This window comes from Giraffa tippelskirchi, chromosome 13, assembly GCF_054371585.1.
Source record: "Giraffa tippelskirchi isolate mGirTip1 chromosome 13, T2T-mGirTip1v1.2.pri, whole genome shotgun sequence".
Taxonomy (NCBI): domain Eukaryota; kingdom Metazoa; phylum Chordata; class Mammalia; order Artiodactyla; family Giraffidae; genus Giraffa; species Giraffa tippelskirchi.
The window spans coordinates 116,342,981-116,354,811 of record NC_137287.1 but is presented as its reverse complement, the minus strand read 5'-3'; the positions used below and the strand labels follow the sequence as shown (position 1 = coordinate 116,354,811).

The following is an 11,831-nucleotide window of genomic DNA, read 5'->3' as shown; positions in this document are numbered from 1 at the left end:
CTAATCATCACTTCGGAGGACCAGTCCCTGAGCTCTGTGATGACAGGGCTGAGGCGTGGAGTTGGAGACCTAGGAAGCTGTAGAACTCAAGACCCCAGCCCCTTTTCCTGTTTCCCCCTCATTCTTGCAATATCTGTCTAAATTTTATCTAAATTTATACAATCATATGTGTTTAATGTACATAACTTTATCTAAACATGTATATGTAAAAAAATAGAATTAAGCTTAATAGATTTATCTGATGTTTTATTTCTTTAAAAAGTTTTATTTGTGGACCATTTTTAAAGTCTTTATTGAATTTGTTACAATATTTCTCTTGTTGTTATATTCTGGCTTTTTGGCTGAGAGGACTATGGGCTAGCTCCCCGACTAGGGATTGAACCCGCGCCCTCTGCCTTCACTCCCCCTGATGTAGCAGGGGCCCCAATAAAGCCGTACCTGAATTTCTTGTCTGGCTTCTTATTGATGCCTATTGATTAAGGAGACCAAGAACCCTGGTCGTTAACACTTTGTTACACAGTCATAGAAAACTAATACAAACACAAAGAGCGTCACAGTTTTTGCCCAGCGCCATAAATTCCTTCTTTTCCCTCTAAAATTCTTGTCTGCACTCAATTCTTCAATCCTGCTCTTTCCAAGCCACTAAACCAGGCAACCATGCAACGCACATTTTTCTGATTGCTCCCCTCTGAGATCCAGGCTATGGTAGAAGGCTTTCTCGCATGTGAAATGCTCACTGGGCATACTCCCTGGTGCATTTTCTGATGTTGAGTGGGAACAACAGCAGGAAGAATAAGGGACTATCAGCCTCTAGTGTTCCTGCTGCTGCTAAGTCTGACTCTTTGCGACCCTACTGAGATAGCCCACCAGGCTCCTCTGTCCATTGGATTCTCCAGAAAAGAATACAGGAGTGGGTTGCCACGCCCTCCTCCAGGGGATCTTCCGGATACAGGGATTGAACCCGCATCTCTTATGTCTCCTACGTTAGCAGGCAGATTCTTTACCAGTAGCGCCACCTGGGAAGCCCTTATGGTGTTCTTAGACGTTTAAGAGAAAGATAGGCCTGGGGAATCATTTGCATTTGGGGGGACATTTTATAGTCTGTCATCTTCACTTCTCATCTGTAGTCTTCGGTGAAGTTCGTATGCACCTTTTCTTTTTGTATTAATGGTTCCTGGCAATCATCCAAGCCGAGTAATGACAGCAGAAGCTCCTCTAAGGAGCCCCCGCTGTGGGCGGCGGCCGCGGCGCCTTATGGAGGATGTAGTCCGGAAAAGCGTGGACCGCCCCTTGGGGAACCTGGGGAGGACGGCCCGGCGGCCTCTCCTGCGCATGCGCCATTGCCCGTGCCCTACCGGCCGTGCTTTCCAGTTTTCTACCGAGTCCGTGTTCCAGTTCTCCCGGCTGTTCCGGGGAAAGAGTCCTGCCGCGGACCGCAACCCGCCCTTCCGTGGTCACCTGGGCGAAGCGGGTGCACCCGCAAGTTAAAGGGTTGGCAGGGGTCTCCGAGCCCTCGGGGCTGGAGGCGAAGGGCTGGGCGGAGTTGGCCGTGGTCCGCGGAGAGTGGACGCGCTCTCGGCCCTCATCCCTTTCCAGGGACGCCTCGAGGTGGGTTCCCCGATGATCGGTTGGGAGAAAGGCGACAGAGGCCAGAGCTCCTGACTTGCAGGCCTTATGACGGGCGTTCCCTGCAGCCCCGCCCCCCTTTTTAAAAAGAAGGTGCTCTGTGAAGGTGCAAGGTTTGTACATGGCTAAAGAGGGCAAGAGGAGAAGGGGGCAGCGACAGAGGATGAGATGGTTGGATGGCATCACCGACACAATGGACATGAGTTTGAGCAAACTCCAAGAGCTGGTGACAGACAGGGAAGCCCTGCATGCTGCAGTCCATGAGGTCGCAGAGAGTCGGGCACAACTGAGCAACTGAACAACAAATACCTAAAATCTTGTCCCCGAAGTTCCACTGATGCAACTTGGATCTGCAGCCTGTTGAGCTGTGTTGAAGAGTAGTGGAGAACAGCAGGGAAGGAATATTTATTATAGAAACATATTATAATCATTGTATTAGTTATTTTATACTATGCATATATTGGGAGGAAAACTGTGAGTTTCAGTTGGCGGGAATGGCCAGGGAGCAGATTTGACCAGAAAAGATTTCAGGGGGCTGGGGGGCAGGGGTGGTGTCTGCTGTGCCGCGTGAGGTTTTACGAGCACAATGTTTGTGTTTAGACCAGGTCCTGTCACAGAACAGTTCTGCCTCCCAGGGCATCTTATTTACACTCATCATGTTTTCTCATCTGAAAAATGAGCTTAGGAATAATATTTGCCTCATGGGTTGTTCTGAGGTAAAACGAGATAGCACTTGTAAAAAGCAAGCCCGTGGGATTTCCCTGGCAGTCCAGGAGTTAAGACTCTGCACTCCCACCGCAGGGAGGTTAGGTTGGATTTCTGGTCAGAGAACTTAAGATCCCATATTATTCCTGGTGCAGTAAAAAAAAAAAAAAAAGGTGGTATGTTGCCAGGAGCAAGCTAGAATACAATACACTCTGGACTTGTATCCTTGCAATCAATGTTACAAAGATTTTTAGATACCTCACTCAGTCCTCCCAACCAGGCTGTGAAGTTGGCATTACTGCACCTTTAGGAGCACATTTTATAACTTCGTTTACAGAGAGCTAAAGTGATTTATTCCCTGGTAAATGAGTAGATTTTAAAACTGTTTAAAAATCTGTTTTAGTGAGGTCTGTTTTATTCCCAGTCTCATTGTGGCGCTTTCTTTCTGGGGCTTCCCAGGTGGCACTGGTGGGTTCAATCCCTGGGTCAGGAAGATCCCCTGCAGGAGGGCATGGCAACCACTCCAGTATTCTTGCCTAGAGGATCCCATGGACAGAGGAGCCTGGCAGGAGTCCATGGGGTCGTAGAGTCAGACACAACTGAAGCAACCTAGCACATATGTGTTATCTTTGTAATATACATTCCCCCCTGCCTACCCTCATTGGGTTTTTTTCTGGCATGATGACTTGCCTTCTGTCTGCCCTAGGAAGCAATTATACTATGTATTTTGATAATCACACCATTGGACCTATTTTCCTTAGGTCACAAGGTATAATTGAGGCTTCTAGGCTCGTTCTGCCTCCTGCAGCTTTGTCTCACTCTGCAGCCTTAATTGGACTTTAGAAAAGGTCCAGCTCACCAGGCACTTGAACACTGGGAGTCCAAATGCAGAGTCCAACTGATGGAAATGTGGCTGCTATGCCCAGGTAGGAACAAAACCATCCCAGTTAAGGAAAAAGCAGGAGGCCCCAAGGACAGAAATCACACCTGGAAGAACATATTTCTAAACTGAAACCTCTCCCTAGGATTTTAAGGCAGAGACAGAAGGGCCAGAATTTTCCTCTCCAGGGTGAGCAAAACTTGGGTGATCACACCATATTCTTAGACCATTGATTGATCATTGTGATTCATGAAAGCCTCAGTTCAACTTTCAGAAGAAAAAATGTGCATTGCAATGGAAGGGAAAAGGAAGGGTGCAGATGTGTTGAAGAGAAAAAGACACTTCATGAGGATTCATTCCATAGAAAACCATCGCTTACATTTGTTCTTTGGTCGCTAAGTCATCGCCGACTCTTTTTCTACCCGTCAGACTCCTCTATCCATGGGATTTCCCAGGCAAGAATACTGGAGTGGGTTGCCATTTCCTTCTCCAGGGGATCTTACAGACCCAGGGATCAAACTTGAGTCTCCTGCATTGGCAGGCAGATTCTTTACCGCCAAGCCACCAGGGAAGCAAGCCCACTGCTTACATTTTCTCATTATAAAAAGTTCTATGTGATCATTTCAGAATTTTGACAAGTGGATATTCCCTCACTGTGTTGTTTCCTGTACTTCCTGGACCAGATGGGTCAAAAGGCCATTTTCATGGTAGATAACAGTAAGAGCTGCTGTGTCAGATGTCTCATGATTCCATGTTTCATTTTTTCTTATCCAGCTCTGATGTCATCACTCTTGGCCCTCTTCTTCGAAGATCAACAAATCCCAGGTAAGTTGTTTAGGGATTTACTTCCCACGTTTTGGAGTGGATCTCAAGAGGTTTGAGAAATGGAGTTGGTCATGAATAGATCATGCCTGCTTGATGATGCTGCCTCCATAAAAATCCCAACAGTATGGAGTTTGGAGAGCTTCCAGGGGGAGTTGCTGGAGTTGACAGGCCCAGAAGCCCCAGGCCCCTTCCCACATACCTTGCCCTACACATCTCTTCCATCTGAATGTTTGTCCGTATCCCTAATTTCCTTTTACAATAAGCTGTTCACCTAAGTTCTGTGAGTTGCTCAAGCACACTCTAGCGGGGGGTGGTGTGGGGTCAGAGGAACTTCTGATTTAGAGCCAACCTATCAAAGCACAGGTGGTCACCTGGACTTGGGATTTGAAGTTAGGGATGAGGGGTAGTCTTTTGGGACTTGTGCCCTTAACCTGTGGTATCTAAAATGATCCCCAGGTAGACAGTCAGAATTGCACTGAATTACGACCCCCAAGCAATATCACAGAATGGCTTGGTGTAGGAAACCCCTGCCCCCCACATATCTGGTTCGAGGAGTGTCAGTGTGGTGCTAGCGTGAGAGTAAAGGAGAACACAGGAGAACTGGGTTTTTCCTGCACGTGGGGGTTAAGACTTCAGCGTACCTTTCGTCAGGGGCCGGGGGTGGCTCACGTCAACACCCTGTTGGATTCTATCCTCAAATGTGTGACAGTGAAAACTCAATTTAAATAAGGAATTAACTATTAAAAGCAAAAAGAAAAAGTTGAACACACTATGTTAGTGTTTAGAAGACATTTTAAGTCTCTGTATAAGCATTTCTAGCTCTCTCCATTTGTCATACCAACAACTCTTATTTTCTTAAACAGTAGAAATATCTTATGTGGTTTTAATGTTAAAATCCAAAAGGAAATTTTTTCAGCTGAACCTTTCCAATGAGAATGTCTTGAATGGCCTAACTTTTGCATAATGGCTTTTTTCCTTTTTATTATTTCTCCTAACTTTTTCCTTTTTCATGTAACTGGAGACTTAGGGCTTATAATTAGTGATTATTCCCAGGAATCATGGCAACAGATATTTTTAAAAAGTTGCCATTTCCTTCTCCAGGGGATCTTCCTAACACAGGAATAGAACCTGGGTCTCCCGCATTGCAGGCAGACACTTTAACCTCTGAGGCACCAGGGAAGTCCCCCACCCCTGACCAAAAAAAAAAATTAGACATTTCTTATTGGAATCTAGGTTTCTATTGAATCTGTTAGCAAATTTGGAATACTAGACTTTTTAGAACAAGCTGTTCTGTTAAGCTTCTTCTTTCCTCCTTATAATATAGCCTCCAAAGTTAAGAGCCATGTTGGAAATTCTTAATATATTTTAAACACATAGAATAGTTCCCGTTTATTTTGACTCTAAACCAGAATTTTAAAGACCAAAGGAGTAATTGCCCAATTTTCCCCTCCTTATCCCAATAACCATTTTACATTTTCATAATTGCATTCATCACATTTATTTTATACTCATCTTTCAAACTTATTTCAGTTGCATTTTCAATGTATATATAACTTGAACAAACATAGTTTTATAGGTTATTTGCAAAAAGTGAGCTTATGTCCATACCCTTTCTTAGAGATTTAAAAAAAAAGCACATAAGGAATGAACATGAGATGAGGAGCTGCCTCCAATGATTACACAGCAATTTAGCTCTGTGGCAGCCACTATAATACTCAAATATCTGGGAAAGCAGAGGTCATACAGATGAGAGAATGACCCTCAGAGAAGAAACTGAATGTCTTTCCATCAATTTCTATGGCTTGAGACCAGTCCTAAAGAGACGTGTTAGATTGTGCCCAACGCACTTGACTGAACAGGGCTAAGCTGCCACCAATGATTATGGGAACTGATTCAGAAAAGTGTAGATTTCTGACACAAGACCTGAATGTATTCAACATTTCCCACCAGTGTTAGCAGGCCCTAGAAAACCTGACTTATCAGGGAATACAGGAAGTCAACTTATTTTGAATAACACTGCTATGGATTCTCCAAGTCCTGAATCTAAGTTACAGAATTGTTGCCATCTCTCCATCTCCTCTTGGTTCTCTAGATAAATCCAAGAATGGTGCCAACTACTCCAGGAAGCTGGATGTCTATGAATTCTATCCATTTAGATAAGGAGCAGAAACCTTGTCTGGTAGCCCACTGACCCACCACCTTTAAATTTCTCATGTCTTCCCTCTTAACTCTTTCTCTTTTAGGTTTTTAAATCATGACCCATCTTTTGTTTTTCATTGTCCACTGGCAAAGTTTCTTCTTCTCTGAAGTTTTAATTCCAAAGAAATGGCTTTTGTGGTCCTTACTTACGCCTAGATCAGAGTTGTATCCCCTCCATACAAAATGGAGAGCCACCTCTGTTAAAACTAGGATTTACCCATCCAGTGAAAATAGATAATGAACAATCCGCAAAATGAGTCTGTTCTTTTTACTCCACTCTCAAGCTGTCTATGAGTCTACTTCCCATCATAGGAACTGCCGTTTTCAGGTTCAAGTTTTGGTTGGGCACGTTTAGCTGCTTTTGCTCAAAGAACTGAGTCAATGAAATACAGAAAATACGTCTCTGATCACATCTCCCCATTTCTTCAACATGTATTTAAATTTCTAAAATATTCCACACAGGATGAATTCATGCAGAAGAATTGGACTTTTGCTAACACCCTTTCCACGTCTATCTCTTTGGTTTAGATTTTCGATTTCGAGTAAAAGGTAAGTGATTTCTAAATGCCTCCCTGCATCTTCTACAGTCAGGGTTTCTTTCTATCATGAGTTTGCAGATGTCGAGACAGTTTCGAATTTAGACTGAATGCTTTTCCACATTGATCACATACAAAGGGCTTCTCTCCAGTATGGATTTTCATGTGCTTACTAAGATTTGAACTATGGTTAAAAGCCTTCTGACATTCACTACATTTATAAGGTTTCTCTTCAGTATGAATTTTTTTATGTCGGTTAAGATCAGAGTAATAGTGAAAAGTCTTTTCACATCCATCGCATGGAAAAGGCCTCTCTGGCGTCCCTGGCCTCTCTTCAGAATGACTTTTCTGGTGTTTTATAACATTTGACTGATGTTTAAAGGTTTTTTCACAAACATTACACTTGTAGGGTCTCTCTCCAGTATGGGTTCTTCGATGTCGCGTTAGATCCGAGAAACGGACAAAGGTCTTTTTACAATTATCACAGATGTAAAGTTTCTCCCCAGTGTGGATTTGTTTATGACGCTTAAGATCTACGAGCTGGGTAAAGGTCTTCTCACATTCATTACATGAAAAGGGCTTCTCTCCAGTATGAATTTTCTGATGTTTGTTAAGATTCGATTGGCTTTTAAAGGATTTTTCACAATCATTACATTTGTAGGGTCTCTCTCCAGAGTGAACTCTTTGATGTAAAAGAAACTGTGAATATGGGTTGAAGTCCTTTTTGCAGTGATTACATGTGTAATACTTCTTTCTAGTGTGAGTTTTTTGGTGTTGAATTTTTTCTGAAAAACTGTGAAAGGCGCTTCCACAAAACGTACAGACAAAGAGTTTCTTTTGCGTAGGAGTTCTTTGATACTGAGTCAGTTGCGGTCTCTTGCCAGCATGAAATCTCTGATGTATAATCAGGGATGAAAGAAACTGGAAAGCCCTCTGACACGCTTCACACTTGTGTGGTTTCAGTCTGCTGTGTGTGCTCTGATGTTGAATGAACTTTGAAGCTCTGTTAAAGGTTTTGCCACATTGGTCACATTCAAGGTGTTTATCCAGAGTATCAGTTCTTTGGAGCCTTGTAAATGATGCGTGATGCCTAAAGGCCTTTGTCTCTTCGTCATATCCGTGGGCTTTCTCTACCTGGTGAATTCGCTGGTGTGAAGTAAGTTGTGAGCTATAACTAAAAGCCATGCTGCAGTCGTCACATTCATAACACTGGACAAAAACAGAAAGTTCTCGATATTTTGCTTGGTGAGGGTTCTGCCTGAAGGTACTCATAGATTCATAAAGGGCATGATAATCCACCAATGCTGGTTGACATGCTAATGGGAAGACAGCGGGAGAAAACTAAAATTAAAGCCAGGCATCACAACAAATGAGATTGCTAGTGGGGTAGCAGGGAGAGAAGGGTTCAGTGACTGGAAACTTTGGAGGGGTAGGAGGAGAAGCTAGAGTTTGCCAGGAGAGGAATGAGAGAGAGGTGTTCTCCAAGTACAAGACTAATTTAAGTGATCAACATATAGCCAATGAAAAATTTCTTTAAACTTGAAATACTTCTTTTTGTAACTGAAAAATGATTCGTTGCCACTGTAATCACCAAAACGGAAAAGTTTAAAGACTCTAAAAGCAGCCACGTGAGATTCTGAGCAAGGATTAAATTTTTACTTTCATTAAAGTCCTTTAACATTTCTCTCTAGAGATACAGCAGTCTGTGAAAGTAATTAGACTTTAAATACTTTGAGCAACAAAACTAGGGAAGGGTCTCTCTGTGAGTAAATATGAACCTGGTTTATCCATTGCATTAATATTTAATGTTTTACTGCAGGACAGGGTTATTATTGATTGGACCAGTGCTCTACTTGGATATTTGAGTTCTGTTTATTTTGTTATTTCTGAGAACACTAAGAACAGTCATATATACACGTCTTTGTTAATTTGTTGAAATGTATTCTAGGCATAGATTCTTAGAAATGAAAAGGAGTCCTATTTTTTATGTATACCCACACCACACTCAAGTTCTTATATTGCATGAGCTCATCATTACTTTCTAGTATCTTAATCACTCTAGACTTTATCAAACTTATGACTCCCCAGTTTGACAAAAAGATAATTTTTAGTTTTTTTGTAATAAAATCTAAATAAAATGTATTAACTGCTAGGAATTTTTTTATTTAAAAAGTTAATTGACGATGGAGAACTAGCAAGGGTTTCTGTTACCTTTATCATTCTAAATTTTAAAATGCTACTGAAGTTATTAGAAAATATATGAATACAGAGGAACAGTTTAAAGACACACATGAGTGATACGTCTAAACAATAAAATAAGACATTGCACTGTAAAATGGAATCTAGGGGTGGAAATTGGTTTGGAAATACAATATTTCAACCTAGTATTTCACATGCATAGAAACATTGTATGCCAAAGACAAAATTATACAAAGACAACACAGTGACATGGGAAACCTGGTTGGAGAACCTGGAGGGAAAAGGACTGAAGAAATAGAGTTTGTAACTCAAAAGTTAGAACAGTCAGGATTCAAAGAGAAGTATTGCCATCCATTAATATAAGTCCCATAAGAGGGATAAAAATGTTAGAAGATTTGCCACCTTCAAATGGCTTAATATATGGGCAACTAGAATCTCTGAAAAGAGATGAGAAATGGAGAAAGAAGGACCAGGGAGAAAAATATTTAAAGGAATAATGGCCAAAAAATTTCCAAGCCCAGTGAACACTGGTAAACCCACAGATCCAAGAAGTCCAATGAATTCAAGCATAGGAAACATGAAGAGAATCACACCAAGACATCGTTGTCAAACTGCTCAAAGTCAGTGATACAGAGAAAACTGTAGAATCAGCCAGGGGGGGAGAAAAGATGCTGTACATGTACATCAGATTCCTCATAGGAACACTGCAAGCAAAAAAAAACACAAAAGGAAAATCTTTAATGTATTAAAAGAAAACAAAAACCTGTCAACCAGAGTTCATGCCCAGCAAAACCCTTTCAAAAATAAAAGCAAAAAAAAAAAAAAAAAGACTTTTTCTCTCATACGAAATTTGGATTTAACCAAAGGAATGAAAAAAAAAAATCAGAGACCATAACAATGTGCTAAATATGTAAGTTTGTTTAATGATGATAAAGAGGCCAGTTAATCAGAAGCATGGCCATCTTAAATGTTCATCTACTTACAGGCTTTGAATAGTTTTTTTCCCTATTGAGAAAGTTTATTTGACTGAATTAATAACACTTGTATAAACTTTGTTGTGTTTTAAGCAGTTCTTTTGAAAACATGGTCTTTTCCCGTATCATTCATAAATGAGTAATCATTACAAAACCCTGCACACAATTTAAACTATCATAGCCACTTAATTTTGTTTATAAAATAATTCACTTTTGCACACATATATTAGGTCATGTATATTTATTATGGTCATAATCCTTATTTATGAGACTTTGAATATCGGCCTTTACTATGTTATGTTGAATAGTTTTAAAAAAGAACTAAGGCAGCAGGAGGCTCAGTTTTAAAGTATAAAGTAAAAGTATTAAAACACACTACAAACATCAGTGGAAGAATCCATTCCATGGATAGGTAACTGATTTTAGACAAAAGAACCAATGGGAATACCTCCCAAGTATGAATACTCCCTAGGAAACTAATAGGAAGAATATGGTACTAACACAGAACAGACAAATACATTAATGGAATAAAAGATCAAATTCAGAAGATGACTTATCTGTATAGATACCTTATATGTCCCTGGAGAAGGAAAAGGCAACCCACTCCAATATTTCTGCCTGAAAAATCCCATGGACAGAGGAGCCTGGTGGACTACAGTCCACGGGGTCTCAAAGAGTTGGACACGACTGAGCGAGTGAGCAGCAGCCTTATATGTGATAAGGATGGCACCACAAGTCAGTGAGGACAGGACAGATGACTTGGTAGATAGTGTCATAAAAACTGGCTCACTATCCAGGAAAAACTGGGGCTGATTGATTTCCTACGCTATGTACAAATCTCTCTCTCTCAAAACCAGAGAGATTAAAGATGTAAGTATGAATTTTAAGCCTCTAAAGCTAACAGGGGGCTTCCCCAGTGGCTCAGCAGTAAAAGAATCTGCCTGCAGTGTAGGAGTTGCAGGTTTGATCCTTGATTTGGGAAGATCCCCTGGAGGAGGGCATGGCAACCCAGTCCAGTATTCTTGCCTGGAGAATCCTGTGGACAGAGGAGACTGGAGGGCTACAGTCCAGGGGGTCACAAAGATTCAGACATGACTGGAGCAACTGAGCACACACACAAAGCTAACAGGAAACTATGTGTGTTACGAAGGATGTAATGGGCTTCCTAAACAACAACAAAAAGATATTAAGTAAAAGCTACCTCAAAAATGTGAAGGATGCGATTACATCAAAATGAAGGATTTCTGGTCAAGAAAAGCTTCAGAATCAAGAGGCAAATGACAGATTAGCAGAAGTTTCATACGTCTTAAACCAAGCAAAAATGATCTAGAACATAAAAGAAAATTCAATTTCCACAAAGAAAAGAGAAAACCATTAGAAATGGGTAAAGAATACAAAGAGGCAATTCAGAAAAGCTGAATACTGAGTAGATAACAAGAATATCATGGGAGCGTCATCTTACTATTAGAGAAAGTAGAATTAAAGCAAGGAGGTAACACCTTACTATCAAAATAAAACAATTAAAATGCAGATTATTACCAGACATTGGTAAGACTCAGGAAGAGGACCGAGTAATGCTTGTACAATTAACAGATGTCCAGAAAAAAAAATGGGAAATATGGGAATATTCGTGAAGCTGGTTAGAGATGCCCTGTGACCCAGAGAAATTATTATGCAGGTTCTTAAAGGAACATATGAGATTTTGATCAGAATGAATTGGAGAGATTTAGCCACTGTCAAGCAAAAAAAGATTCGTAAGTTAAATGTGGTGGACCCATACCACAGAATACTATATTGAACTAGAAAGAAAACATGTATATTGAACATGTAAAGATCTCAGAGATAACTGGAATGATAAGAAAAGTTTTATAGCATGCCATTTAAATT

At 40.9% G+C, this 11,831-nt stretch overlaps 1 long non-coding RNA gene across 1 annotated transcript; it reads left to right on the top strand.

Moving 5' to 3' along the window:
• Positions 1-1,276: 1,276 nt before the first annotated feature.
• LOC145532980 (uncharacterized) lies at positions 1,277-9,698 on the top strand. Its single transcript, XR_014073738.1, has 3 exons — positions 1,277-1,608; positions 3,986-4,036; positions 6,698-9,698. It is a non-coding gene; the product is annotated as an uncharacterized LOC145532980 (long non-coding RNA).
• The last annotated feature ends 2,133 nt before the right edge of the window (positions 9,699-11,831 follow it).